Below are 26257 nucleotides of genomic sequence, written 5' to 3'. Positions count from 1 at the left end.
GGCCGCCGGCAGGCCAAATGAGAGCACCATAAATTGGTAATGCACGTGGCTCACAACAAATCTGAGGAACTTCTTGTGTTCTTGGAAGATTGCAATGTGGAAATAAGCATTCTGCAAGTCGAGGGCAGCGTACCAGTCCCCTGGATCCAGGAAGCAGATAATGGAGGCCAAGTAGACCATACAGAACTTCTTCATGAGTTTGTTGAGGTTTTGTTGAAGTTTTGCAGGTCCAGAATCAGTCTGAGACCACTATTAATTTTTCAGATTAGGATATAGCGGAAGTAGAAGCCCCAACCCCTTAGCTCCGATGGAACCTCTTCCTCTGTTCCCACCTCTTGGGCTAGAAGCTGCTCTTGAGAAGGGTCCCTGAGAAGGGATGGGAACAGGGGTTGGGAAGGAGGGGAACAACAAACCTGAAGAATGTATCCCAGTACTATTGTGTGTAGTACCCATTGGTCTGAGATAATGCAGGCCCATGCCCAGTAGACGTGGGCTAATCAGTTCACAAAAATAGGAGAATTTAGACCCACAAACCTAGGCTTACAATTGCTGGACACAGGATTCACAGCTATGCTAACACATCCATACTGTGCTACACAGACCTTGTGACTCAGGTCTGCAGTTTGAGCTGCGTCCACACTGCAAAATTACAGGGCTTAGGTCTGAATCCTAGTGGGACTCAGGATCTGACTCAATCCCATAAGAGGATCCTAGGACTGGGTCCTCAGTGCTTGCTGCCCTGAGTCAGACTGGTTTGTGTGTGGACTGAAGGGGGGCTTGGTCTCAAACCTGAGTGAGAGCCTGGGCTTAGTGTGCAGTGTCTAGTGAACCTGTGCTGCATCAGCTAACTCAGATTTGGGTTAGCTGGACAAGCAGGAAGAGACTCAGTGATAGAGAAAGACTAAGGTGAGTCAGCGCTGGGAAGCTGCAGAAAGTAATGGCTGCTGGACTGCCAGCATCCCCTGTGGGGGAAAAGGGGGCAATGGGGCCCTGAGAAGTAAAAGCAAAAATTCCATGAGAATTGTAGCCCAGGGTGAGCTGAAGAACTTTGTTTGTTCATTTGTTTTGCCTGTGTCTGAGAAATAAAACTGTCTAAAAGAGATTGTGGGTGTGGAAGTGGATCCTTAACAAGTTGGGGAGAAACTGTGCCTTTTTATATCAGGTCTCCTGATTAGTTAAAGTTAATTTAATATATTAAGAGTGATCCAACCAAGGGTCAGAGAGAGAAACTCTTTGCAATAAACTCCCTCACTCTGCCTCCATTGTCTGTCTTGCCATTTCTCTCTCTCTCTGCTAAGAGAGAAATTCTCTGCATCTGTCAAGTCCAATCTGCTCAGAGCTCCAATGAGAGCAAGAGGCACTGAGATGAGATGGGAATGCAACAGATCCCCAGGCTGTGACGAGGAGCTGAGATTCCTTACTGCACCCTGTGCGGGTTGCCTTGTCATAAATCATTGTTTGTCAAATTCAATATGCATCTTTAACACAAAAATGACACTTTCTTCTGTGAGCTCCACATGTCTGGAATTCTGCACAGCTGAGGATCTTCCAAAAGATGAGGGAGATGGGGAGGCACTGGCAAGAAGGGGAGTTTGTGTATAGAAAAGTAAAGCAGAAAGGAAACTCTTCTCTAGATTCTACTTGCTGCTCCAGCTCTGCAATCTACTCACAGCTTTCATGCTCTACCTTTCTGGTAATGTTGCAAATCCCCACACACTCAGGAGGACTCACTTCCAGTTTTTGTCATCACTGGTCCCAGGCAGAGTTCCTTAGGAACTCTATTGTTGTTTCCCCTGTTCCACTAACTTCATAGCTGAAGTCCCCGTTAGACACCCCACACCCTCTTTTGACATAGAAGAATAGTCCTACTTACACCATTTTCAGGGTGTTCAGCTGTGAAATATCACTCCTTACTGGAATGCGTTGGATGCTGTTAGAGCGCAGGGAAGAGCATTATTATAAAAAATTAAGGCACTTGACCTGCTGATATATTTACTGATGCTTAAAGCAGGCTCTACATCTGGACACACAGGTTATAACTGTACCTCAGTGCCTAAACCTCTACCCACATAGAAATGTATACACATTGTGGCAAGGGCAGCTTGTTCAGCCCTTTCGTGGGTACGGTGCCCTCTTCGGCTACAACTATGATGTGCCTGGGTGGGAGTGGGGTGGGGGCCCGGTCCTGCCCTCTGCCCCGGACCCCGACCCCGACCCAGGGACCCTGGGTGGAGTAGTCTCCAAACTGTCCAGTCTGTGACTTACTCCCTTCCCTGGGTCATCTGTCCTTGGCCCCACTGCTCGCAGCCTGCTTCCTGGAACTGGGTGGGGAGGGGTTCTCCCTCAAACCTGTGCCTTGGGTCCCTGGCTGTAGCCGGACAGGTACCCCCTCTTGTCTCTGGTACCTTTTGGGGTTGTAGTATGTGGTCGTGGTTGTTCCAAGTACTAGCACAGCGCAGCTTCTCCTCCTAACTCCCTTCCAGCTGCCCCGTCTGCCTGACAGAGAGGCTTTTAACTGCTGGAGCAAGCTCCTTGATTGGCCTCAGCTGGCCTAATTGGCCTAATTGCCCCGGAGTAGCCCCAGCTGGATCACCCAGGGAACAGGGATTTGTTAATTCTGGGGCTAATATAGATCCCCTCCACTACTCTCCTGTAGCCATCCGGTCTGGCCCTGTCACATGTAACAGCCACCATCTTGAGCTACACAGGAGATTGAACTAGTGATCTCCCAAATAAAAAGCATAAGTCTAGATAGCTTGAGCTAAAGAAGCAGGTGCTCAAGAAATTAATCAAACCAGTATCCTCTGTGAACAGGGCACAGAGGGGAACACATGTCGACCAATGAGTTACATACTTCCTCTGGACAGAGGAAACTCATTCCCAAGTGTCTGAGGCCCTTTGAATCCCTGACAAAGCTTTACTTATGCAACAGCCACCATCTTGGCCAACACCAAAGATTGAACCATGGACTTCCAAAGCTAAACACGTGAACTGCTATTGTTGGACTAACCAAACTCTGTGGCAGGGGCTATAACAAATTTGCATACTCTGTGGTTCGGGCATTGAGGGTGATGTGTAACATACACTCAGGCCCGCCGACAGAGGAGAGTAAAGGGGGAAATTGCCTAGGGGCCTGGTGATTTTAAAAAGGGCCCAGGCCATGGGTGGTGGGGTGAAAGTTTCCCCTCGGGGAGGTTAGCTCTCCGTCCTGCCTCTTCTGCCCGTGGCCCCCATCTACAGTCCATCCTTGCTCCACCCCAGACCCTGTCCCCCACTCCACTCGCCGCCACATCCCCATGCTTGGCCCCCTCCTCTCTTCCACATCCCCCTTACCCTGCTTGGCCTCCCCACAGCCGTGTTCCCCCTCCCTGCTCAGCCTCCCTCTGCCGTCACTCACTACATGCGTCCCTCCTCTCCCGCTCGTCCCCCTCCCCCTGCAGCTGCTCGCCGCATCTCTCCTCCCTGGCTCAGCCCCATCAGCTGTCACTTGCCGCCTGGAGGAAGGAGGAGTGTGGAAGAGAGGAGGGAGACTGAGCAAAGGGGGGGGACGTGGCGATAAGCAGGCCAAGTGGGGAGGGTGTGGAGCCTGGAGCGGATTGTGGGCAGGGCCGTGGATGGAAGGGGCAGGGTCATGGGCAGAAGAGGCAGAGGAGACTGTTCTGCCGTGGGGACCGGAATTCCTGTCGACAGGCCTGCATACACTGAATAGTGGGTTACACATAGATGCAGCAAGTTTTGCTTTTGACTTTTGTAGGTCATTATACAAATACGTTCACACACACACTGCAGCTGTCAATGAGTTATTCAGCTCATCCAAGACAAGTCCTGAGAAAATCTTTATATCATGATACATCATCAAGTATTCTGTCTCTGATACCTGTGTTAAAGATAAGCTATTTTAGAAAAATTTTCAGGAGTTTGAAAACATGTTATCAATCTACTTGTAAAGCTACATTGATACTTTAGTACCATGAGCCTAATTGCAAAATCTTTAGTGGAGCAGTACAAATAAAAGATGTAAACATCTAAAAATTAGCTAAAATAGCCTTTCAATACATAAACATGTCTTGACTTTGAAGTTCAATGTATTGCTACATTCTCAGCTGGAAGCAAAGTACTTTGTGTCTCACTGGGAATCTTCATTTTCTGATTTCATTATATTTGTATTATTAGCACAGCACCCAAATGTCCACGTCAGAAGCTGCACACCATTAAGCTGTGTACTCTACACACACATAGAAAAACACTGTCCCAAAGTGCTTACAGTCTAATGTGAAACAAGAAGCAGCAAGTAAGTGTGACAAACGCCAGAAGGGGAGTGAGGGAGAACAGATCATGGAAACAGTGATAACTGCCACTTACATAGGTCAGTTATTGCACATCTCGAAGGTGAATAGGTGATTATTTGAAAAAAATAAATAAATAAATAAAACAAAACCAGCTCTCCTTGACTATTATGAATGGTTGGCTGATTTCTTTCCAATGCAATAAAAGGTCCTGCTTCTAGCTCTGCAGGTCTGTGAGACATCAGATTTTAAAACTGCTAGTGGTTCAGGACTGAAATTTACTTCATCTGGACCATGGGCCAGGGCAACTTTAAGAAGAAAGTTCCATATCTGAGTGGAAACAAAGAATCATTTCTCTGGCATGTTCGTTTTTAAAAAAATGTTACCTGTTCGAAGCTACCCGATGGTTTGAAATGTTAGAGGTAATTCTGATGCAGATTCATTAATAATTACTATTATTATTATTGAGTGACCTATAGTAGGCAGAATGCAGGTGAGGAAGTCAAACATGTTAAATGAATTTATCATGTGGCTCTACATTTAATCATTGGGATAGCACACGTGTGTGTAGAGAATTGTACTTTTATCATGCATTTGTCCTAAATTTCTATGGCACGTACATTCGCAAAAATAAAGCAAAATACATGTATACTGACAGCATATCTTCACTATTAGAAAACTCTCCTACCCACCTAAGAGAAGGCAGAGCCCTCATCCCTGCTATACCCATAGGCTTTGTATTGGGCCCTGAAGGTCATCAATTTCAGGATTTGTTTGTTAGCCTGGGGAGGAAGTGAGTTCTGGAGTCAAGTGGTCTGTCCTCTGCCTCCTGATAGATAAATCGGTTCAAGCACCCCAGATGATCTCAGGGACTGATACACACACAGATAGTACACATGCACATGCACTGCAGCTCTGACTGAAGCTGACATTTAGACACACACAGACAGACACGTCCATTCCGGCTTACGTCTCCCCCTCTCATGCTCTACATATTATATAAGAGTTTCATAATTTCATTCTGCACTCTGAGAAACGTGGCATTTTGCCAGGTTTCAAAATGGCCTCATTTATCATCTAAATCCCCCATGAAAGCAAGTGAATAAGGTCTGTAAAACAGCATAGATTAATGAAGCCACATCTACATCTTAATAGCTTTTGTGTGAGCACTGTGCTTATGTATGGATATGTATTTCTGTTGTCTATGGAATCTGTGTTTGTCTCTGTAAATTGTGTGTGTGTGTGTGTGTGTGATTCTGTCTGTCTGTCTGTATTGACCCGTGAATGTAATTCTCTGAGGGTGGTTCTGAAGGTGCATGCAGCTAGATGTGTATGTGCATGTAGGTGATTTGGCGCCGGGAATGGGATTCTTTGTATTCCTATTTGTGGTGATTGTGTGCATATCTGTTTTTTTTTGTATGAACGTAAATGTGTATGCTACATGTGCGTGTGAAATTGTGTGTGTGTGTGTGTGTGAGAGAGAGAGACAGAGACAGAGAGACTTTGTGTGCATCTGTTTGTTTATACCAATTATGGCCTTTATACCATAGTATTATTTATAGCTGTCACTTCAGTGGCTGGAAGATGAGGCAGTACAGGCCTTTATTTCTCCAATGTGCTGGGGGAATTTCAGCTATATAAATGAATTCTGGTGAAGTAATTATCAGAACCCTCCAGAGGCCTGGCTTTGAAAACAACCTTGCACATGCCAGCTTCAGAAGAACCTTGTGCTCCTTGCAAGCTCTTCCAGGCAAGGAACACATTGCAGCTGCAAAGGCAGCATAACTCAGGACAGGGAATGACTAGGGCTAAGAGTGTCTGTTTTTCAACCTTTGAAAACAGATGCTGCAAAGGCTGGAGGCAGAAAGATAAAGTGAATGCATTAGAGACCCAGATTAAAATCCAGGCTGAATCATAAGAGAAAAGGGTCTCAGTGCGGTCTCCAATGAAGATTTGTTTACACTGCATACAAAAAAGCAATAGACCTGCCACTGTCCAATAGCCCAGATCAAGCCATAAGTGGAGGACTGGGAACTCTATGAAATTCCCCTCACAGGGTTTCCTCTGTTTTGTTCTACTGGAGTGAGGGCTTTGCTCTCATATAACACACCCACCATGAATAGGCAGAAGGTTTCCCCTCCCACCCACAAATCATAATCTTAGGGGGTTTGCCAAAGACCATGGATGTCTAGGTGGAGTTGCTGTGGTTCAGGACTGCCTCTCCACCCTCCCACTGGTTGATATTGTGAACTCCTTCCACAAGAGATTCCATAGGATGAGAGATGTGCACCAAAGTTAATAGTGATTCAATCAGTAATATCTCTGCTATAGAATCCACAGGGGGCTGGTAAGGGAACTGTGCTTATTCCCTGCAGCCTGCCCCCTCCCATACTCATTCTCTCCTCCTTACACAAAAATCCCCATGCCCACAGAAGGGCTACTGTATGGCTAGGTGGAATGATACCCCTGTCTGTTTTATCTCCTCTGACACTGAAGGCAGAGGGAATAATTTGGGCCAAGGTTTTTGGTTCCTCATTATATTGTAAACGAGAACAGCTACTATGTGATTAAGCAGCTAATGTTGTACCGATATTATCATCATTGTGCTTGGGTGCATACATGTTTATGAGTTGGTGCTGTGTTATACACATTCAAGTGTGTGATTTCAGTTTGCATCTCTGTGTGTGTGTTTGTTTGTGCACATCTTCCATAGTGTATGTAAACCTTCTGCCAGACAGAGTCGGCAGCAGCAAGGGCCGGGTTCTTTATCTAGGAGTCCCAGTCAATGATACCACACCAAACTGGCTCGAGCCCCCACCCAGTCACCTGGGAAAACACACACTATCCCCTAGGCACCCCAAAGGGCAATACTTCCCCTCTCGCAAGCACGGAGTCTGAGTGTAGAAAGTAAACCTTTTAATAACAGAGGGGAAGTAACACAGCACTGGTTTGGGAAACAGTGCAAACAGAATTCATGAACTCAATGAGCCAAACCCATCCCAGTGTACTGGGGCGTGTCCTTCACCTCACCCTTCTTCTTTCCCCTGTACTGACCATCGTAGTTGCAATGTCCACCTCTCAGCCAGTCCCCTCTGCAAGCTCCTGACCAGGCTTGACCAGGCCTCCTCCTCCACTGCTGCCTCCCGCCACCTCTGGGCCTCACTGAGTCCCTCTGCTGGCGCCAACCGCTCCTGGCTCCTGCCATCTGCTGGCACCCCTCTGTCTACAGATGCTTACTGATCCTGGCATCTGCAGGCACTGACCGCTCCCAGCTCCCACCATCTGCTGGTATTGACCAATGTTGTTCCTGCTACCTACTGCTGCTGACAAATCCCACCATCTGCAGGTGCTGCCCACCGCTGGCACCTCTCTGGTGGTTGTCAGTCAAGGTTTCCCAGTCTCTCTCATGATTCAGCTCATGGGATAACCTTCTGCTGACCAGAAGCAATGTCCCTGCTTTTATCAAACAAAAGACTCCGAGAGGAATCATTAATTCTGCCATTTAATGTGGGAAGATGTCATCAATCCATAGCTGAGGGTAGCCCTTTGCCAGGGCTAGTGCTATCTCAACAGGAGACTTCTCACCCCTCCCCTTGCAATGCTGAAACAGCTGTCCACCACCCTTTTTTTGGGCTCTGTTAGGGTGAAAGTGAATTTTTTATCAGAACAGGCTAAACACAGATCTGATGCCATTTGGTCATATAATCAAAGGACAACATTTCATTACCCCTGTAGTTAACACAAAAGTGACTTGTAACATAATACCAGACACATTGACCATTTCCCATCATGCTCAGCACCTTATGCAATATACTTATGCAATATGCTGAGTACTTAATTGTACTCATGCAAATACAAAGCCCGTGCAAATAACGTGCCCCCCTTTCAGCTGCTGAGCAGGCGAGTGCCACTCAGACACTCAGACCTTGCTTACATGTTGTTGTGTGTGCAAATGATAGAGCATATATTTTTACATGCGCTGAGTGAAAATAGGCATTTATGCACAGTGTTTGTGAACATACTAGAGTAGGAGTGCAAACATACATGTGTGAGGTTGTGTGGGCACAAGCATGTACGTGTGAAAGTGAGCAAATCTGTGTTTCTCCTGTTGGCTGCAAGCATCTGGGTTTCCTGCATCCCTTCTAATTCTTGCGTTCTTTCTCTCTGTCTGTATATGTGTGTCTCCCTCTGCTGTCAGCCATTTCTCTTGGCCTTTTTTGCTCTTCTGTTTACTAGGGCTGAATTCAGAGACAATCCCTTGGCAATTTCTCTTTGTTGGTGACTCAGGTAATTGGATATGGTGCATTGGGAGGCTGCCAGGCATGATGTCATACTTCTGCTGGAAAAATATCCTATGTAGTTACTTGAAAGAAACCACAGCTCCTGCTTCATCCTAGGGCAACGGAAGAGCTCTGAGCTGGGGGTGACCTCACAGGTCAATCCTTCTTCTTTTTGTCTTGTTCCTGCACAGGCATCTCAGGCATCTTGCAGCTTTTGTAGCATATCCCTCCTAGTATCAGCCCACTAATATTTCCAGGGCTGGATGAACTGGGCAGTCTTTTGTTTGCAAACTGTAGTGGCTATTAAGGGTTGACATGCTGAGGTAGAAGTTTGGGGTGTTTCCATCCCTTCTGATTTCTTACTTATGAGGGGAGGACAATGAGGGTAAAATTCAGTTGGGTAGCATGGTCACACATTGTGCGCCTTTCTTGCCATGTGACGGGATGCTGCTATAAGAAGACACATTGTGGCAGGCTACAGAGCTTGTAATGGTGACAACAGCTGCAGCGGGAAGGTGTTTCATTCACAGAGTGATGCTAAATGCAGATTAACCAGTGGAACTTAATTAAACCCTGTGGATTGCTCTAGCCATATGACTAGTTGCTTCCAACCTGACTCTCAGTGTTCCTTGAGCCCTGGGGTCTTGTCAATTTACCTCCAGGGAACATGGGCCTTCTGACTCCAGTTCCACTGAATGAAGCCATTTCCCCACTAGTGTTTCCGATGCAGCGGAGGTTACCATGATTTTCTTTTTGTTTACTTCCTTGTTGTGGACACTTCTCTCTTCAATAATGTTAGCAGGAATTGGGGCAGAATTTATGTTAGTTAGTTGTTGCTCTTAAACCACAAGGAAATGGAAAGAGAGTTGGATACAGTTTTTGAGTGGGCATCACAAAAATGGTAATGATTGTTTATTGGTTTTTATTTACTTATTGCCAAAATTGTGAGTTTATATCTAACTACACTCCTACAACCTAATAATCACATTTTTTAAAAATCCTTTGTTGTGTCACCATTGACACTCACGATTATTGTAAGCAAGGTCTGAGTGGCCCTCCCCTGCTGAGCCATTGACTTTACTTGCAACTGTGAGTGCTAAGCACTTCTGCAAATCAGACCCTTGGGTCTCAAGTTGGGCTCCCAGAAAATGAGGAACATGCAATTAATGACCACCTGGGAAAAGTTTGGTTAAGTGGCTTGTCCTACACCACAGAGGAGCTCTGGGGCAGAGGCAGGGATAGCATCCAAATCATGTAAACCTTTCTATTTCGTAACCCTTCCCCATTCTTTTTCCTGGCCTTGTTCATTTTAACGACACCAGAAATGTGAACTAATTACTTATGTCTCCTTTAATGTACTGATCAGCTGTAGGGGTCATGAGGTTAGAACTTAACAGTGATGTGGTGATGTGTAGAGAATGCTGTCAAAGGGCCTGCAGCCCCTGTGCAAATGAGTAGTCCCAATGAAGTCAAGAGCTGCAAAGTCTCATTCACATGAGCAAGGGCTACAGAATCTTGCCCTAAATTATTATAAATCATGTCAGACACTACAAAGAAGAACCCATGGCGCAAAGGGTCAGAGCTTGATTCAACTGACTTGCAGGGCTCAGACTGCGGGGGTAAAAATAGCAGTGTAGACGTTCCCACTTGGGCTGGAGTCCAGGCTCTGAAAGCTAGTGAGGGGGATGGGTCTTGCATCCCAGGTTCCAGTCCAAGCAGTAACATCTGTGTATGTATGTACTTATGTGTCTCCATGCATGAATGAGTCATGCATCTGTGCATGAATGTATCGGCATTTCTTTGTTCATACGTATCTCTGGGTAAATATTTCAGTACAGGTGCATGAGTGCGTATCTCTGTGTGCAGATATACTGTATCCCTGTATCTATGTATATCTGCATAGATCTGTTTCTTTGTGTGTGAGAGATGAGCATGTTTGTGTGTGTGTGTGTGAGAGAGAGAGAGAGAGAGAGAGAAGAGGGATTTCTTCTGCTTCTTTTATATTTTATTGTACCTGATTATGGCAGTTGTGACTGCTCATTTGAAACGACCCTAAATCAGACACTGAGTGGCCATTTGAAATGGATTCATCTCCATATTATTTTGATGCAGAGTTTTTTTAGATGTTATTGCTGCTGCTATGTTATTGCAAGCTCCAGTGAACACATTTCAATTTTATCTCCACTGTCCCTGTCACACATGCCACTCAAAGTGATGGCTAAGTGGCTGCAGCTTTAGATGATAGGAATCTGGAAGGCACACATGAAGGGCAAGCATCATGCCTCTGCCTCCCAGACTGGCTGGGATAGGAAACTTGCCTGCAGCAGATACAGCTGAATTCAGACACTATGCCCTGCTAGCTTCCTCTCCATGCCTCTAAACTTCAACTGCCTCTGCAGAATTATTACTCCTTTATTTAGTGTCATTATAGTGCTTGGTGCTGTACAAGTCATAGACAAAGAAATGTGCCCTGCCCTAAAGTCCTGATATTCTAAATTAAACTGACAAATTATATACCCTAGCTGATTTCTCTAACTGTTTTTTTAGGTTTTAATCTCTTTGGGGCAGGAATTATGTTTTCATATACATTTGTACAGTGCCTAGTGCAATGCATCCCCATTCTGACTGGAGCCTCTGGAAACCACTATAATATAAACTAATAAATATTAATAATACTGGCTAGGTCTATTTAAAAGAAAACTACCCTAAGAAATAGTTACTTAATTGGAATTTAGAGCAGAAGAACCTCACTAAGTCTGCAATTCCCCAAAACACTTAAGCACATGCTTAACTTTGTGTACTTAAGTCTATTAAATTCTATGGCTAAAGTTAAGCATGTGCTTAAGGACCAGAATTTTAAAAGTGTAAAGGTGTCTAACTCCCATTGAAATCAAAAGGAGTTGGACACCTAAATATCTTTAAAAATCTGGCCCTAAGTGCTTGCAGACTAGAGATGCTTCGCTGAATTGGGATCTAATTCTCCATGGTAGAACTTCACTAATTTATGGGGCAGGGAGGAGGAGGAGGAAAGGAGAAGGCAGGGAATTATAGACCAGTCAGCCTGACCTTGATACCTAGGAAGCTACTAGAGCAATGTATAAAACATTCAATTTGCAAATATCTGGAGGATGAAGGGGTAATCACTAGGAACCAGCATAGATTTACTAAGAACAAATCATGCCAAACCAGCTTGATTTCCTTTTTTGACAGCATAACAACCGGTTTGGTGGGTAGGGGGAAATGTGTTGGACATACTATACCTGGAGCAAGGCTTTAGCAAGGCTTTTGACACGGTCCCACACAACATTCTGATAAGAAGGCTGGAGAAATGCGGGCTCAGCAGTGTCACTGCGCCTAAGTGGGTCACAGTTGAGAATGCCAGATTCAGGACAGAGTGTATGAAAGAGGGCAAACAAACCCCAAACTGGTGGTTATTCTAATCATTTGAGTTTTCCAAGTCAGTAACAAAAGTGTGCTTCTTGATCACCACATTGGTTAACAAGAAGTTAAAAACACAGTCCCCTTACACATTAAAGCCCTTGGCTCACCACCCAGACAACTGGACTTCATAATGAGAGATTACTGAAAACCAGACTTATCAGATATATGGTTCTTCCAATCCCAAGGGAGCAACCACCTAACTGGATCAATATATAACTTAGATCTTATCCAAAAAATCATGCTGGTAACCAGTCCTTTATTAACTAAAAACTAAAGGTTTATTATTTAAAAAATTAAAAAGTATATAAAAGAAAGAAAAGAGAGTTATCAAATGGTTAAAGAATCATATATATTACAATTAATTTTCAGAGATTGCAGGTAAGGATCATAGCAGTGATGTTTAATCTGCTAGCTTGTAAAAAGTCTTTCTGGAAATTTCCAAAGATTGGAAGGTCCTCAGTCCATTGTTCAAAATACTCCTTTTAGTTAGAAATCTAAAGTCCAAAGAACTGGAGCAGGAATGAGGCAAAATGGAGATGTTCCGTCTGTCTTTTATATCTTTTGCCATGTGCATGGAAACTTACTGTCCCCAATAAAGCCCACAGCCCTTGTGCCTGGAAAGTTACTGACAAAGATGGAGTCTGAGGTCACATGTCTACATCACATGCCCTTACATATTTTGCTGAATCACAGGAGTAGCCATTGACTCCATGCTGTCTGAGACATTTCCAGGAAGGGCTATCTGGAGACTTGATTCTTCTTAGTGGCCCATCAACCTTGATTAGCCCATCAACACGAGGCTGGCAAGACTGGATGTAACCTACCTTGTGGGTGTCACCCTTAGAACAAACACATTTGAGATACAAATATATAGCCAATATTCATAACTTTAGATACAAAGATGATACATGAATATAAACAGGATTGTCATACTTAGCAGGTTACAACTTTTCCATAGATACCTTACATGACATACTTGTATCAGATTTAGTGCAATTGTGCAATAGTGGTAGGAACAATGATATAAACTATCATCTTCAATTATACAGCAGCACAGGAGAAACTACCATTAAGTGGATACATAATTGGTTAAACAACAAAAACAAAGATAGTTATTAATGGAATGATATTAGATTGGAAGGAGGTCTCAAGAGAGTTCCACAGGGATCCGTTCTGGGTCTGGGTCTGGTTCTGGTGCTATTTAACATCTTTATTAATGAACTGGCTATAGGAATAGAGAACATATTGATCAAATTTGCAGCTGACACAAAGCTAGGGGGATTGCAAACACTTTGGAGGATAGAGCTGAAATTCAAAGGGATCTTGATAAATTGGAGAACTTGGCTATAGACAACAAAATGAAATACAACAAAAACCAAATGTAAGATGCTACACTTAGGGAAGAAATACCAAATGCACAAATATAGAATGGAGGATAACTGGCTTGGCAGCAGCACTGCTGAGAAGGTTCAAGGAGTTATGGTGGATCACAGCGTTAATATGAATCAACAACATGATGCTGTTGCAAAAAAAAATGCAATTTTAGGTTGCATTAATAGAGGCACAGAATTCAAATCATGGGAGGTAAAAGTACCACTCTACTTGGCACTGGTTGGGCCTCAGCTGGAGTGCTGTGTCCCACTTTGGTCACCAATGTGTAGAAAAGATGTAGCAAAACTGGAAAGGATCCACAGGTGAGTGGCAAAGATAATCAAAGGAATGGAATGCAAGCCACATGAGCAAAGGCTGAAGGAACTGGGTATGTTTAGTTTGGAAAAGAGGAGATTAGAGAGGGACATGATACTGGTGTTAAAATATTTGAAAGGCTGCCATAAAAAAGATGGAGAAAAGTTGTTTTCTCTTGCCACAGAAGGCAGGACAAGAGGCAATGGGTTCAAACTACAGCACAGCAGATTTAGATTAAATCTCAGGAAAAGCTTCCTAACTGTAAGAACAGTAGGACAATGGAACAGACTGCCTAGGGAGGTCGTGGAAGCTCCTTCACTGGAAGTTTTCAAAAAGAGGCTGGATAGCAATCTGTCTTAGATGGTTTAGACACAACACATCCTGAATCTTGGCAGGGGGTTATACTAGATGACCCTGGCAGTCCCTTCTAACCCTATGGTTCTATGATTCTATGCACTGATGACTTCAAGGCCCTTTGCATATTTCTGAATTTTATGAATTTGTGAGTATCTAAACAAACACAATTTTGAAAGTAGGGAGAATGCATCACAATATCCTTTGCTCACACATTTTATTAATAGTTTAGTTTTAATTATTTCTAATACATAATACACTAGTATATATCCTGTAGTATATGCTATAAAATGAAATCATATTTATATGAAACTTCACCAACATAATTTACTATTAAATCTTTTCTGAGAAATGGGAAAACCTCACCAGTTTTGTGTGTGAACTATTGTGTTTGCAGATTACAGAAATTAAATTTAGTGAGATTCTACTACATTGTAACAATACAGGAACAGGAAACAGTTAGTGCCATCCATGGGTAAAAATAAGAAGTGCTAGTAATTTGCATTGAAGCAAATCTAGACATTGCTGTCATCACCCATTGATGAAAGTAGAGAACAGTCAACAGTTATATCTAGTTTGCATAGTGCAAAGGAAAGGTGGGACGAGAGAAAATAATTCATTGACCTACAGTTTGTTTTGATTAGTCCTAAGATAAAATGCTGGTAGATGTGTGATTTTACATTGGATTTTTACATTTTAATTATAGTAGATCCTGGTATAATGGAACACACTGGACAATACATGAAGTTTGAAGGTAACATAATATAAATATGATAAAGAGTGAGCACTAGTATTAGATAAAAGATGTGAGAGGTTTGGGGTGCAAAGCAATGTGGATCAAGACAGGCATCAAATCTAACACTCCTGAGCGACATTAAAAATCAGCTGGGGGCCCTAGGGCTTGAGCCTTGTAGTTTTGCTTGTATATGAGACTGTTTAGTGTCTGCCCTTTGTATGCAATTTCTATATTGCATAGAGCTGGGCATGCCGGGACAGGCTGAACATCGCCCATATGTGTTTCATACTTTCAACAGATGGAACTTCTGTTTGTCTATCTATCTAACCTATGTTCTCATAAAGGCCCAAAACCAATAGTACTTCCCAAGAAAGAATAAGCCCTCCTAAATACAAAAGGCTAATTTTCCTTCCTATTTCCAAGGTAGTTGGGGTCCCTTTTCTTAATTTATCTCCCCCTGTCCTGTACATCTCCCTTACTACTCTCTCTTTTCTTTTTCACCCTTCCTTCTTGCTTTCAGATTTTTTTTTCTCCTCTTCCACTTTCTCTTTTCTTCTTTGCTGTTTTGAGCTGTGTCTGTGGCTAAATCAAAGAAGGAAGTTTTATACTTCATTCTTAAGGTCAAGAGACTGGTAACGCTTTGGCCCTGTTGCTAGGATGGCCCTGTTTTTCATTATTTCAAGTTTCACCCTTAAGACTGAGTTTCATAGCTCCTGAAGAATGTAGCTATGAGAGAAGGTTGTTGCAGAGAAAGAGGCTTTCTCTGAGATATTTTGGGACAGTTCCAAGGAAGGTCCCATGGGAAGAAAATCTAACTTAAAAAATTAAGGGAATTAGTTGGGGAAGTGGACTGGATTGAAGAATTCATGGATCTAAAGGTGGAAAATGCTTGGAATTATTTCAAGTCAAAGTTGCAGGAACTATCTGAAGCCTGCATCCCAAGGAAGGGTAAAAAATTCATAGGCAAGAGTTGTAGACCAAGCTGGATGACTAAGTATCTCAGACAGAAGAGAAAGCAGAAAGCCTACAAAGAATGGAAGATGGGAGGGATCAGCAAGGAAAGTTTACCTCTTGGAGGTCAGAACATGTAGCGATAAAGTGAAAAAGGCCAAAAGTCAAGTAGAGTTGGACCTTGAAAAGGGAATTACAACTAAAAGTAAAGGTTCTTTAGTCATATAATTAAAAAGAAAACAAAGAAAGAAGAAGTGGAACCACTAAGCACTGAGGATGGGGTGGAAGTTAAGGATAATCTAGGCATGGCTGCATATCTAAACAAATACTTTGCCTCTGGTTTTAATGAGGTTAATGATGAGCTTGGGGATAGTGGTAGGATGGCTAATGGGACTGAGGATATGGAGGTAGAAATTACTACATCTGAGGTAGAAGCCAAATTCGAACAGTTTAATGGGACTATGGGGGGGGGGGCGCCGCGGATAATCTCCATCCAAGAATATTAAAGGAACTAGCACATGAAATTGCAAGACCATTAGCAGGGATTTTTAATCAATCTGTAAACTCAGGGGCTGTACCATATGACTGAAGAATTGCTAACATAGTTCCTATTTTTAAGAAAGGGAAAAAAAGGGATCCGGGTAACTACAGGCCTGTTAGTTTGACCTCAGTAGTATGCAAGTTCTTGGAAAACATTTTGAAAGAGAAAGTAGTTAAGGACATCAAGGTTAACAGTAATTGGGATAAAATAAAACATGGCTTTACAAAGGTAGATTGTGCCAGACCAACCGGATCTCCTTTTTTGAGAAAATAACAGATTTTTTAGACAAAGGGAATGTAGTGGATCTAATTTACCTAGATTTCAGTAAGGCATTTGATACAGTTCCACGTGGGGAATTATTAGATAAATTGGAAAAGATGGGGATTGATATGAAAACTAAAAGATGGATAAGGAACTGGTTAAAGGGGAGATTACAACGGGTCATACTGAAAGGTGATGAGGTATTTCCAGTAGAGATAGGGAGGTGTTAGTACCATTATACAAGGTGCTGGTGAGACTTCATCTGGAATACTGTGTGCAGTTCTGCTCCCCCATGTTTAAAAAAGACAAATTCAGATTGGAACAGGTACAGAGAAGGGCTACTTGGATGATCCGTGGAATGAAAACCTGCCTTATGAGAGGAGACTCAAAGAGCTTTGCTTGTTTAGCCTAACCAAAAGAAGGTTGAGGGGAGATGTGATTGCTCTCTATAAATACATTAGAGGGATAAATACCAGGGAGGGAGAGAAATTATTTAAATTCAGTGCCAATGTGGACACAAGAACTTATGGATATAAAATGGCCCTCAGGAAGTTTAGACTTGAAATTAGATGCAGGTTTCAAACCATCAGAGGAGTGAAGTAATGGAATAGCCTTCCAAGGGGAGCAGTGGGGGCAAAAAACCTAGCTGGCTTCAAAAACTGAGTTTGATAAATTTATGGAGGGGATGGTATGAGGAGAAAGCCTAGTTTGGCAATTGACTAATCTTTTACTACTGGTGGTAGATATGCCAATGGCCTGTGAAGGGATGTTTGATGGGGTGGGTTCTGAGTCATTACAGAGAATTCTTTCTTGGGTATCTTGCTGGTGAGTCTTGCTCAGGGTTTAACTGATCGCCATATTTGGTGTCGGGAAGGAATTTTCCCCCAGGGCAGTTTGGCAAAGACTCTGGATGTTTTTCGCTTTCCTCTGTAGCCTGGGGCACGGCTCACCTGCTGGTGGATTCTCTGTATCTTAAAGTCTTTAAACCATAATTTGAGGACTTTAATAACTCAGTCATAGGTTAGAGATTTATTGTAGGAGTGGGTGGGTGAGATTCTGTGGCCTGCATTATGCAGGATGTCAGACTAGATGATCATATTGGTCTATGAGTCTCTAAGGCAGGGGAGCAGTTGTTTATGACCATCCTATGTGAACATCCTGTAAGGAAGAACTGGAGTAATTTCAGAGGTTTTCTGTCAAACCCTGCTATATCTCTGAGGCAAGACAATATTATGCCATGGTCAATGATAACAAATATTGCAGACAGATCCAAGAGAATGAGTAAAGATGTCCTCTCCCTAACTACGGATAGGAGGAAGCCATCCATTAATACCACCAAAACTCCCTCTGTTCCATGACCAGGCCTGAACCCCCTGAGACGTGTCCAGGTTTTTGGTGGTGGATAGGAAACAGTTCTTCATTGGTTTCTCTGTGATTTTTCTTATATATAAGAAGGTGGACACAAAGTGATAGTTTTTAAGATCTGATAGGTCCACAGATAGCTACTGCAGAATTGGCTGAATTATGGCATGGTTTAGGGTAGATTGTAAGCTTCCCTTCTTCAAAAGTGGTATTAACAGTTTCCATCAGCAGTAGCCCTGGGTGCTCCCAGGCATCTTTTATCAGCCATAGTGACATGGACTGGAATCACAAGTGATAACTATCTTCTTGCAACACCTCTAAGGCATCTTACTCCATGAATATGCTGAAATCTTGGGGAAGGGGGAAGAGGTGTGTATTGCATATTGAATTCAGTGTGTAGTTTCTACTCTCTGCAGAGGCATTTTGGATGTGAGTGACCTGTGACCAATATGCATCACTACTGGGACATGCATGATTTGACCTAGTGGCCAAAGCAGGAGTCAGGCCAGGTCAGATACTATAAGGTCAGAGTCTGAGATAGGTCATAGGGCAACCTGAGAGTCAAGTGTAAAGAGGCAGGCAGGGTCAGGTTACCAGAAGATCAGAAGCAGGAGACAAACTTGAGAGCAGAACCACAGATCAATAATCAGAGTCAGGCCAAGTCAGGATAGCAGGATGTCAAGCCATGGGAGCGGAAGCAGGAACCACAAGGCACATAGTCCAGAGCAAGGTGGATCCCAGTTGCATGGACAATTTCCTGTTCCTGTCCTGGGTTTATATAGAATCTGTGCACCAATAAGGATCCCCAGCATTCTGCCAGTCAGGTTTGAGGACAGGAGTCCTCTGTCAGGGTTCAGCTTCTGCTCTAGCAACTATTAGCAGGTGGCAGGTTGGCTCTTACTAGTGCCTAAGCGTCTTGTGGATCTGGGTTTGAGACCTACAGTCTCTGATATCACCCTTTCCTCAAGGGATGCCCTCCAGGCAGTGTGACCAGGTTTCTTGGGGGTGATTCTTATGGAGAACCCACACAAATGTGGGAGCATGTACATTTTCCACAGGCTCCCAGTTGCATTCCTCAGGACTATATCCCTCCCAGTCAACGAGATACCAGAGCCTGTCATGATTATGTTTGGAGTCCAGGATCTCATGAACTACATATTCCTTCTGGCCCTGTACTTGTACTGGTGGGGGAGATGGCTGGGTCCTGTGAAGGAAAGGGTTTTCTGTGTATGGTTTCAAAAGTGACACATGAAACACCAGGTAATCTTTAGAGTGGAGTAGTTGGAGTTCAAAAGTGACTGGATTAATCTGTTTCAGTATCTTAAAAGGGCCAAGAAACTGAAAGTCCAGGTTGCGAGCAGGTCTGTTTGTGTGGAGGTGCCATGCTTTTTGTCCTACTGCATAGGTAGAGCTTTGCTGTCCATGTTGGTCCACATGCCGCTTATAGTCCACTTTACCTTTTCCAGGTCCTTCTTCACTTGTTCCTGGGCCTAACAAATCCACTGCACCAGGTCTGAGGCAGCTGGGTTGAGTGAGGGTGCAGAAATTGTGGATGAAACCAGGGGTGGTACCCCAATTGAAAAAAAAAATGGGCTCTGACCCATAGGTGCATGATCTGAATTGTTGTGGGCAAATGCTGCATAAGGGAGAAGTGAGGCCCAATCATCCCAGTGATGATTAATGTAGCATCACAGATACTGCTTGAGAATCTTGTTGGCCCTTTCCATCTGGCTGTTGGACTGGGGATGATAAGCAGAAGACAGATATGTGCAGACTCACAGCAGGCACAGGGCCTCATGCCAGAACCAGGCTGTGAACTGTGACCTCCGATTGGAGGTGATGTGCTGTGGAAGGCCATGGAGGCGGACTATGTGGCCAAACCAAAGATGGGCTGTCTCTTCAGTGGAGGGGAGGCCTGTGCAAGGGATGAAGTGGCCCATTTTGGTAAGTGGTACACTACTGTTAAAATTGTCATAAATTTGTTGAATTCTGGTAATTCTACGATAGAGTCTACAGTGATGGATGCCCAAAGTCGAGATGGGGTATCCAAAGGTTGGAGAAGACCACAGGGCTTGTGGTATGGGATCTTGGCACAGGCACAGGCACAAACATCACAAGAGTCAATGAATGACTGTATGGTTGGGTAAATCCAGGACCACCAAAAGGAGCGGGATATTACTAGTTGGGTCTTGAAGTACCCCAAGTGATCTGCTAGGGGAAAAATCAAGGCACAGCTGTAGGACTGAGACCCTTGTAGGTCTTGGGGGCATGTAGACCTGGTCCCTTATATATGTGATCCCTTCATGGGAGTTATGTGGCTGCTTCTTGATCGTGTTTGTCCATCAGGCAGAATTTCTGAGGCAGAGTGTATCAATCTGAGTATATCCTTGTGATGAGCTTCACTGAGAAAGTTATAGAATTTAAGAATGAGAGTTGGTTCCTGGCTGGGGTCTTGTGAGATGGTACCATATCTTCGGGACAGGGCATCTGCCTTGCCACTTTTGGGTGGTAGGATTATGAAGAAGATTAAGGCCCACCGAAGCCGCTGTTGGTTTAAGGCTTTTGCTTTCCCTAGATATTCCAGGTTTTTGTGGTCAGTGATCACCTGCACCAGGTAACAAGCTCCTTCCAGGTAATGCCACAATTTTGCAAATGCAGTTTTTATTGCCAGGAGTTCCTTGTCAAATATTTCATAGTGTAACTCTGCAGGGGTGAGCTTCCTGGAGTAATAAGTGCATGGGTGTAACACTTGTTTGGGGCCACGTCACTGGGAAAGTACAGCCCCAATTGCCGTTTTGGAGGCATCAACTTCTATGATGAAGGCTTGTGTGACATTGGGGTGAGTCAATATGGGTGGTGTAGTAAAGGCTTTTCAGTTGATCGAATGTATGCGTGGCCTAGGAATTGGGCATTTTTCTGGAGGAGAGTAGTGAGAGAGCCTCTATTTATTTTGAAAAATTCAGGATAAATTGTCAATAGATGTTGGCAAACCCCAAGAAGCATTGTAGGTCACATACCATGTGGGGAGTTAGCCAATCTTGGACTGCTTGGACCTTACTTGGGTCCATTTGGATTCCTTCTGTGGATAAGGTGAAGCCCAAGAGCTCTGTGGAGGCCTGATCAAAGGCACAGTTCTTGAGCTCGATGCAAAGGCCATGCTGCCACAAGCATTCCAGGATGATTCTGATGTGAGCAGTATGCTGTTCAGAGTAGTCCGAAAAGATCAATATATGTCATCTATGTAGACTACTATGTACTGGTCCAATATGTCTCAGAACACATCATTTATAAAGTGTTGGAAGGTGTCCGGGTCACTGGTCAACCCGAAAGGCATTACCAGATATTTGGAGTGGCTATAACAGGTCTGGATGGCAATTTTCCACATGCCCCCTTCTCTGATTTGCTCAAGGTTGTACACCCCCTATACGTCCATCCTGGAGAATATATGGGTTGCTCCAATGTGGTTCAGCAGCTCGGGAATCAGGGGTATCAGGTAATGATTCCTGATAGTTATCTGATTCAATAAGCAGTAATCCATGCAGAGTTGGAGACTGCCATCTTTCTTTTTGACAAATAGGACTGGTGTGCCAGCTGTCAAGGTTGACTTGTGGATAAACCCTTGGGCCAGATTCTCCTGCTTTTAGTCTCGGAGCACTGCCAGCTCAGGTTCCAACATGGCATAAACTGCTCTAAATGGTATTTTGGCTCATGGCTGCAGCTCTACTGGGCAGTCATAGTCCCGGTGCGGAGGTAGAGTTTCTGCATTCTTCTTTCAAAAGCATCAGCGTAGTCTTGGTATTTCAAGGAAAGCTCAGGATGTAGCTGAAATGGAAGGTTCTGCCTGGATGGTCACCTGAACCTGGGTCTCTCGAAGTTTGGATGCTGACACAGGATTTAACTGATCTCCAGCAGTGCTGCCGACAAAACTCTGACAGAAAACAGATTTCCTGTGCTTGTCACCAAATGACCGTGTTGTGGAGGGCCAGCCAGGAGAAACCAAGGATCAGGGGAAAGTGTGGAGTATGGATCACACCAAACTATAATACTTCTTGGTGCCCCTGAATCACAGCCTCCAAGGGAGTTTTTTCCTCCTTTACTGGACCAGAAGATAAAGGGGAACTATGTGAAGGGAAAACAAGATGGGGTTTCTGTTTTTGCTGAGAACTGATTTTAGAATTCACTGTAAAAAGTCTGAGATAGAAAATGTTTTGTTAGCAGTTGTTTACTTTTAGAATGTTTTGTTGTAATAATATAGTTAAGAGGTCTAGACACTACTAGAGAAGGAATGCAGAGAAAGACCTTGTAACTTAGATAAGGAAAGTTGTTAGTATTTAGTTAGAAAATTTCTAGATAATACTTTTTAGTATGTATGACCATGGAAACTGTGACGTGTTAAAACTTGTTTATACCATTCTATAAATACGGTCTGTTTTTTGGAAGCAGGGGTCATTCCTTATATTTGAAGGGATCACCTTCTTTACGTAAAGAATAAACTTTGATTTTGCTAATCTGTTGTTGGCTAATTCTGGACCCCCGCCAAGGCAACGGACATATCAGTAAGGACCCCCGAGTTTGGGTTCTTCCACAACTATCAATGGTCTCTACAAGGTCAGGAGTGGCCTTGCATTGCAAAGGAATCTGCATGATCTGGGCTGCCACTGCGTCTATGAAGACATCAGCTGCACCTAAGTCAATGAGGGCCTGTAGCACAAGATTTTGCAGGGATGCCCCAATTATGTGCAACTGGGCCAGCATCTGTAAATGGGGAACCCTCAGGCGGGGCTCCAGATACGTTGTATCAAGACCAAAGTGTGTGGGAGCTCTTTTCCTGGGTTCCTTGGGTTCGTACAGGGCAGGCAGAGATGGTGTGATTCAACTCACCTCAGTAGAAGCAGGGATGGTGCTGGCATCGTTGTTCCTTTTCTATGGGGGTGAGCCATCGACAGCCCACATTCATCTGCATTGGCTCAGTGGGAGGCAGTGGTGAAATGGTCATAGTACCTGGATTGGAGAGTTGCCAGACCCATTTTTAACTCTCTTAATTCTGGTTGTCTGTAGAGAAGGCGAGATCCATGAGGGTATCCAGGCTTGTGGGAGTCTCTACCCAGGTAAGTTTGTCTTTAATTTCTTCTTGGCAGCCCCATTGGAACTGGTACATCTGTGCTGCCTCATTCCAGTCTGTATTGGCCATGAGGCAGCAGAATTGTGCAGCATAGGAAGCTACAATGCCTTGCCCCTGTTGGAGCTTCCTTAGGTAGTTTCCGCTGTTCGAGTTTGGTGAGGGTTGCTGAATAATACCGACATGGTCCCAGTTTGATAGAACTGGGCTGTCACACTCCAAGAACATGGAAGTCCAGGCTAATGCTTACCCAGACAGCAGGCTGATGCCCAGGCTCACCTTTGCATGATCAGTAGTATAAGACTGAGGGTGCATCACAAACAGGAGTTAACACTGGTTTATGAAATCCTGGAATGACTGGCAATTACCATCAAACTGGTCCAGCAGTTGTATCAGGGAACAGGGCTGCACAAGCCATGTGTGGAGTGTGGCATTTTCAGCTTGCAACTGCATGGCTTGCTCCTGCAATAGCTGGTTCTCAGAGGTCAGCTGGACAAAACAGGCCTACAGTGCTTGATTATCTGCGTGATGATGGGCAGCCCACTCAAGTGTATCTGGTGCTCCTGAAAAGTTAACCAGATCCATTCTGCTGGTATCGGGACCACTCTTGGGGCCTAAATGGTCCATGCAAGCTATCATGACCAGGACATGGGCGGTCTGACTTAGCAGTCAAAGCATAAGTCAGACCAGCTCAGGTACTATGAGGTCAGAGTCTGAGACAGGCCAGAGGGCAACCTGAGAATCGAGCATCAGGAGGTAGGCAGGGTCAGATTACATAGAAGTCAGAAGCAGGAGAGCAGAACCATGGATCAATAACCAGAATCAGACCAGGTTGGGATACCAGCACATCAAGCTAGGGGAATGGGAAGCACAAGGCAAACAGTCCAGAGCAAAGTGGATCCCAGTTGCATAGACAACTTCTGGTTCCTGTGCTGGGTTTATTTAGAAGCTGTGGACCAATCAGGACTCGCAGCATTCTGTCAATCAGGTTCCAGGGCTGGTGTCCTCTATTGGGGTTCAGCTGCTGCCCTGGAAGCTGTCAGTGGGTGGCAAGTTGGCATTTAGTAGTTTAGAGCCCTGGGGACCTGGGTTTGCAACCTGTAGTCCCTGACCATATCTCACAGAATAAAGAGCAAGTTTCTGAGATGGTGTGTAGAGGCATGCTTGGTTGACACAGAGAGTAGGATATAGTCACTGTCCTAGCAGAGGTTTTTACAAACCATTTATGTTTAAGAGAACACTCTTTTGCTCCTACATGTGAGGGCTGGGTGGGCCAGGCCATAACAATACATGTAGGTACATTGTCAATGTAATTTAGAGCCTAATTAGGACCCAAATGCAGCTTCTAAGTTTGCACATGTAAAGTAATTAGGAAAACCTCTATGTCTGTAGCGCATTGTTCTCCATTTCCCATAATTCACAGGGACTCCTAGAAGTTTAAACTGGAAAAATCCTATTTAGTCCATCCCCCTTGGTGTCAGTGCTGGATGGTCTCCTAACGTATATTTTCCTTTACACAATGTGGTTTCTATCACTTCCTTCAGGAAACTGATCCATATCACAGACCTCATGGACAGAAAGAATTATTTTCCTGTTGATTTTGAACATGATTGGATTTGTGGGTGGTATTGTCCATACCAAACACTTAAAAGGACTTTGTGGGAAACCCAGTCACTGTGTCTGTTCTCTAGTGAAAAAGGGAACTACTGTGATGCAAACCTCTTTTTCTCAGGAGCAAAAAAACCTGACCTAGAGTGTCCTTTCTTCGTGGCCGAAATCTCCTGAGAGAGTTCCAGTTTTAGCAGATCCATCTCACATCCACAGGAAACTGATAAACTCCTATACTTCATTTTGCAGGGTCTGATTCTGAACTCTGTGCTCCACAAGGAAATCAGAGAAGAGGAACAAAAAGATGAGGCGCTGGAATGATTAATTTTATTATTAATTGTTAGTATTTATTTGTTTATGTGGAGTCACTGAGGTGCATGGTGTAGAGCAGAGAAGTAAGAAGACAAGTCCCATTCCCTAAGGCATGAACAATATAAATCTGATGTGGATAAATCTAAAGACTTAGGTATCCTACTTGCTTAAGTGTCAACTATAGAGCAGAGAACAAGGATAACTGCAATATTTGATGGACGTAAACACCCAAGAAGGAGAGAAGTTCTTCAGGTCAATTAAAGGGGGACTGGGGAATAACAGTAGTGGTGGGATGAAATTGGGCAAAGAAAGATTTATGCTGAACATAAAGAAACATTCCCTATTTGTGAAATCTATGAGACTGTAGAATAATCTCTCAAAGAAAATTAGGGAAACTCTGTTGCTCGAGACTTTTCAGATTTGATTGGACAACACTCTAAAGAATATACATTCATTAATTTAAGTTAGTGCAGGATTTAAAAATGAAAAGTGCTAGAGAAGAGCTAATTTATTAATTATATTCATTTATTATATAATGTGGGGAGTAACCCTGCACCCCCCCAGGGAATGGACTAGATAGGACTTACCCATCTTTTAATGTCTCTGAAACTGTGATCTCCAATGATTCTGAAAATAAAGGGTGGAATTTGTGAGAATAAAGGAAAAAATCTTAAGGAGAAAAATTTCTAAAGAGCTATTGGTTGGATTATTGACCTTTTGAAACATCTTAATGAGTGGATGACAAGAAAAGCTAGATACAGGGGACAGACAACATAACACTTGCAAACAGCATCCTGAAATATGTACTCAGGGCCTTAAATGACTGCTTTGCCTGTGGCTCAGCGCAGTCAAAGAGACTGCCTGCTCATGGCCAGCAGGCTGTGTTCTTGGTCTGAGGTGGATCCAGCTGATGGTGTTTCTGAGTCCTCTGATTTGTGCCTGTGTTACTAGACTATAGAAGGAGCAATCAGTCAGCTCTCAGGAACCTTAGCAACAATCCTGTCTCCAGAAAAGGCTTATAGCAACTGAAGCAGTGATGACTCAGCAGCGTGGTCTCTCTGGCCACTCACTGATCGCTGGCAAGGACTCTAGCCCAAGTTCTGGCTTCCTTGTTTGGGTCAATGCTTTCTTGCTGGCACAGTAATGAATTCCTGGATCCAGCTGGCCTTGGCATTAGAGAGAGACCGAAAGGAACGAGTTGTAGCCAAATAGTTGTTCCCCCTTCCCTTTTTGTTTAAAAACAAACTAAAAGAAACACAGAATCATGTTAGTAAATTATAATGAAGGATCCAGATGGCAGAGTTCAAGTGGTGGATGTGA

This window comes from Emydura macquarii, unplaced genomic scaffold (assembly GCF_026122565.2).
Source record: "Emydura macquarii macquarii isolate MOO-44397 ecotype Brisbane River unplaced genomic scaffold, CSIRO-AGI_Emac_v2 contig_374, whole genome shotgun sequence".
Lineage (NCBI taxonomy): Eukaryota > Metazoa > Chordata > Testudines > Chelidae > Emydura > Emydura macquarii.
This window is presented reverse-complemented; position numbering follows the sequence as displayed.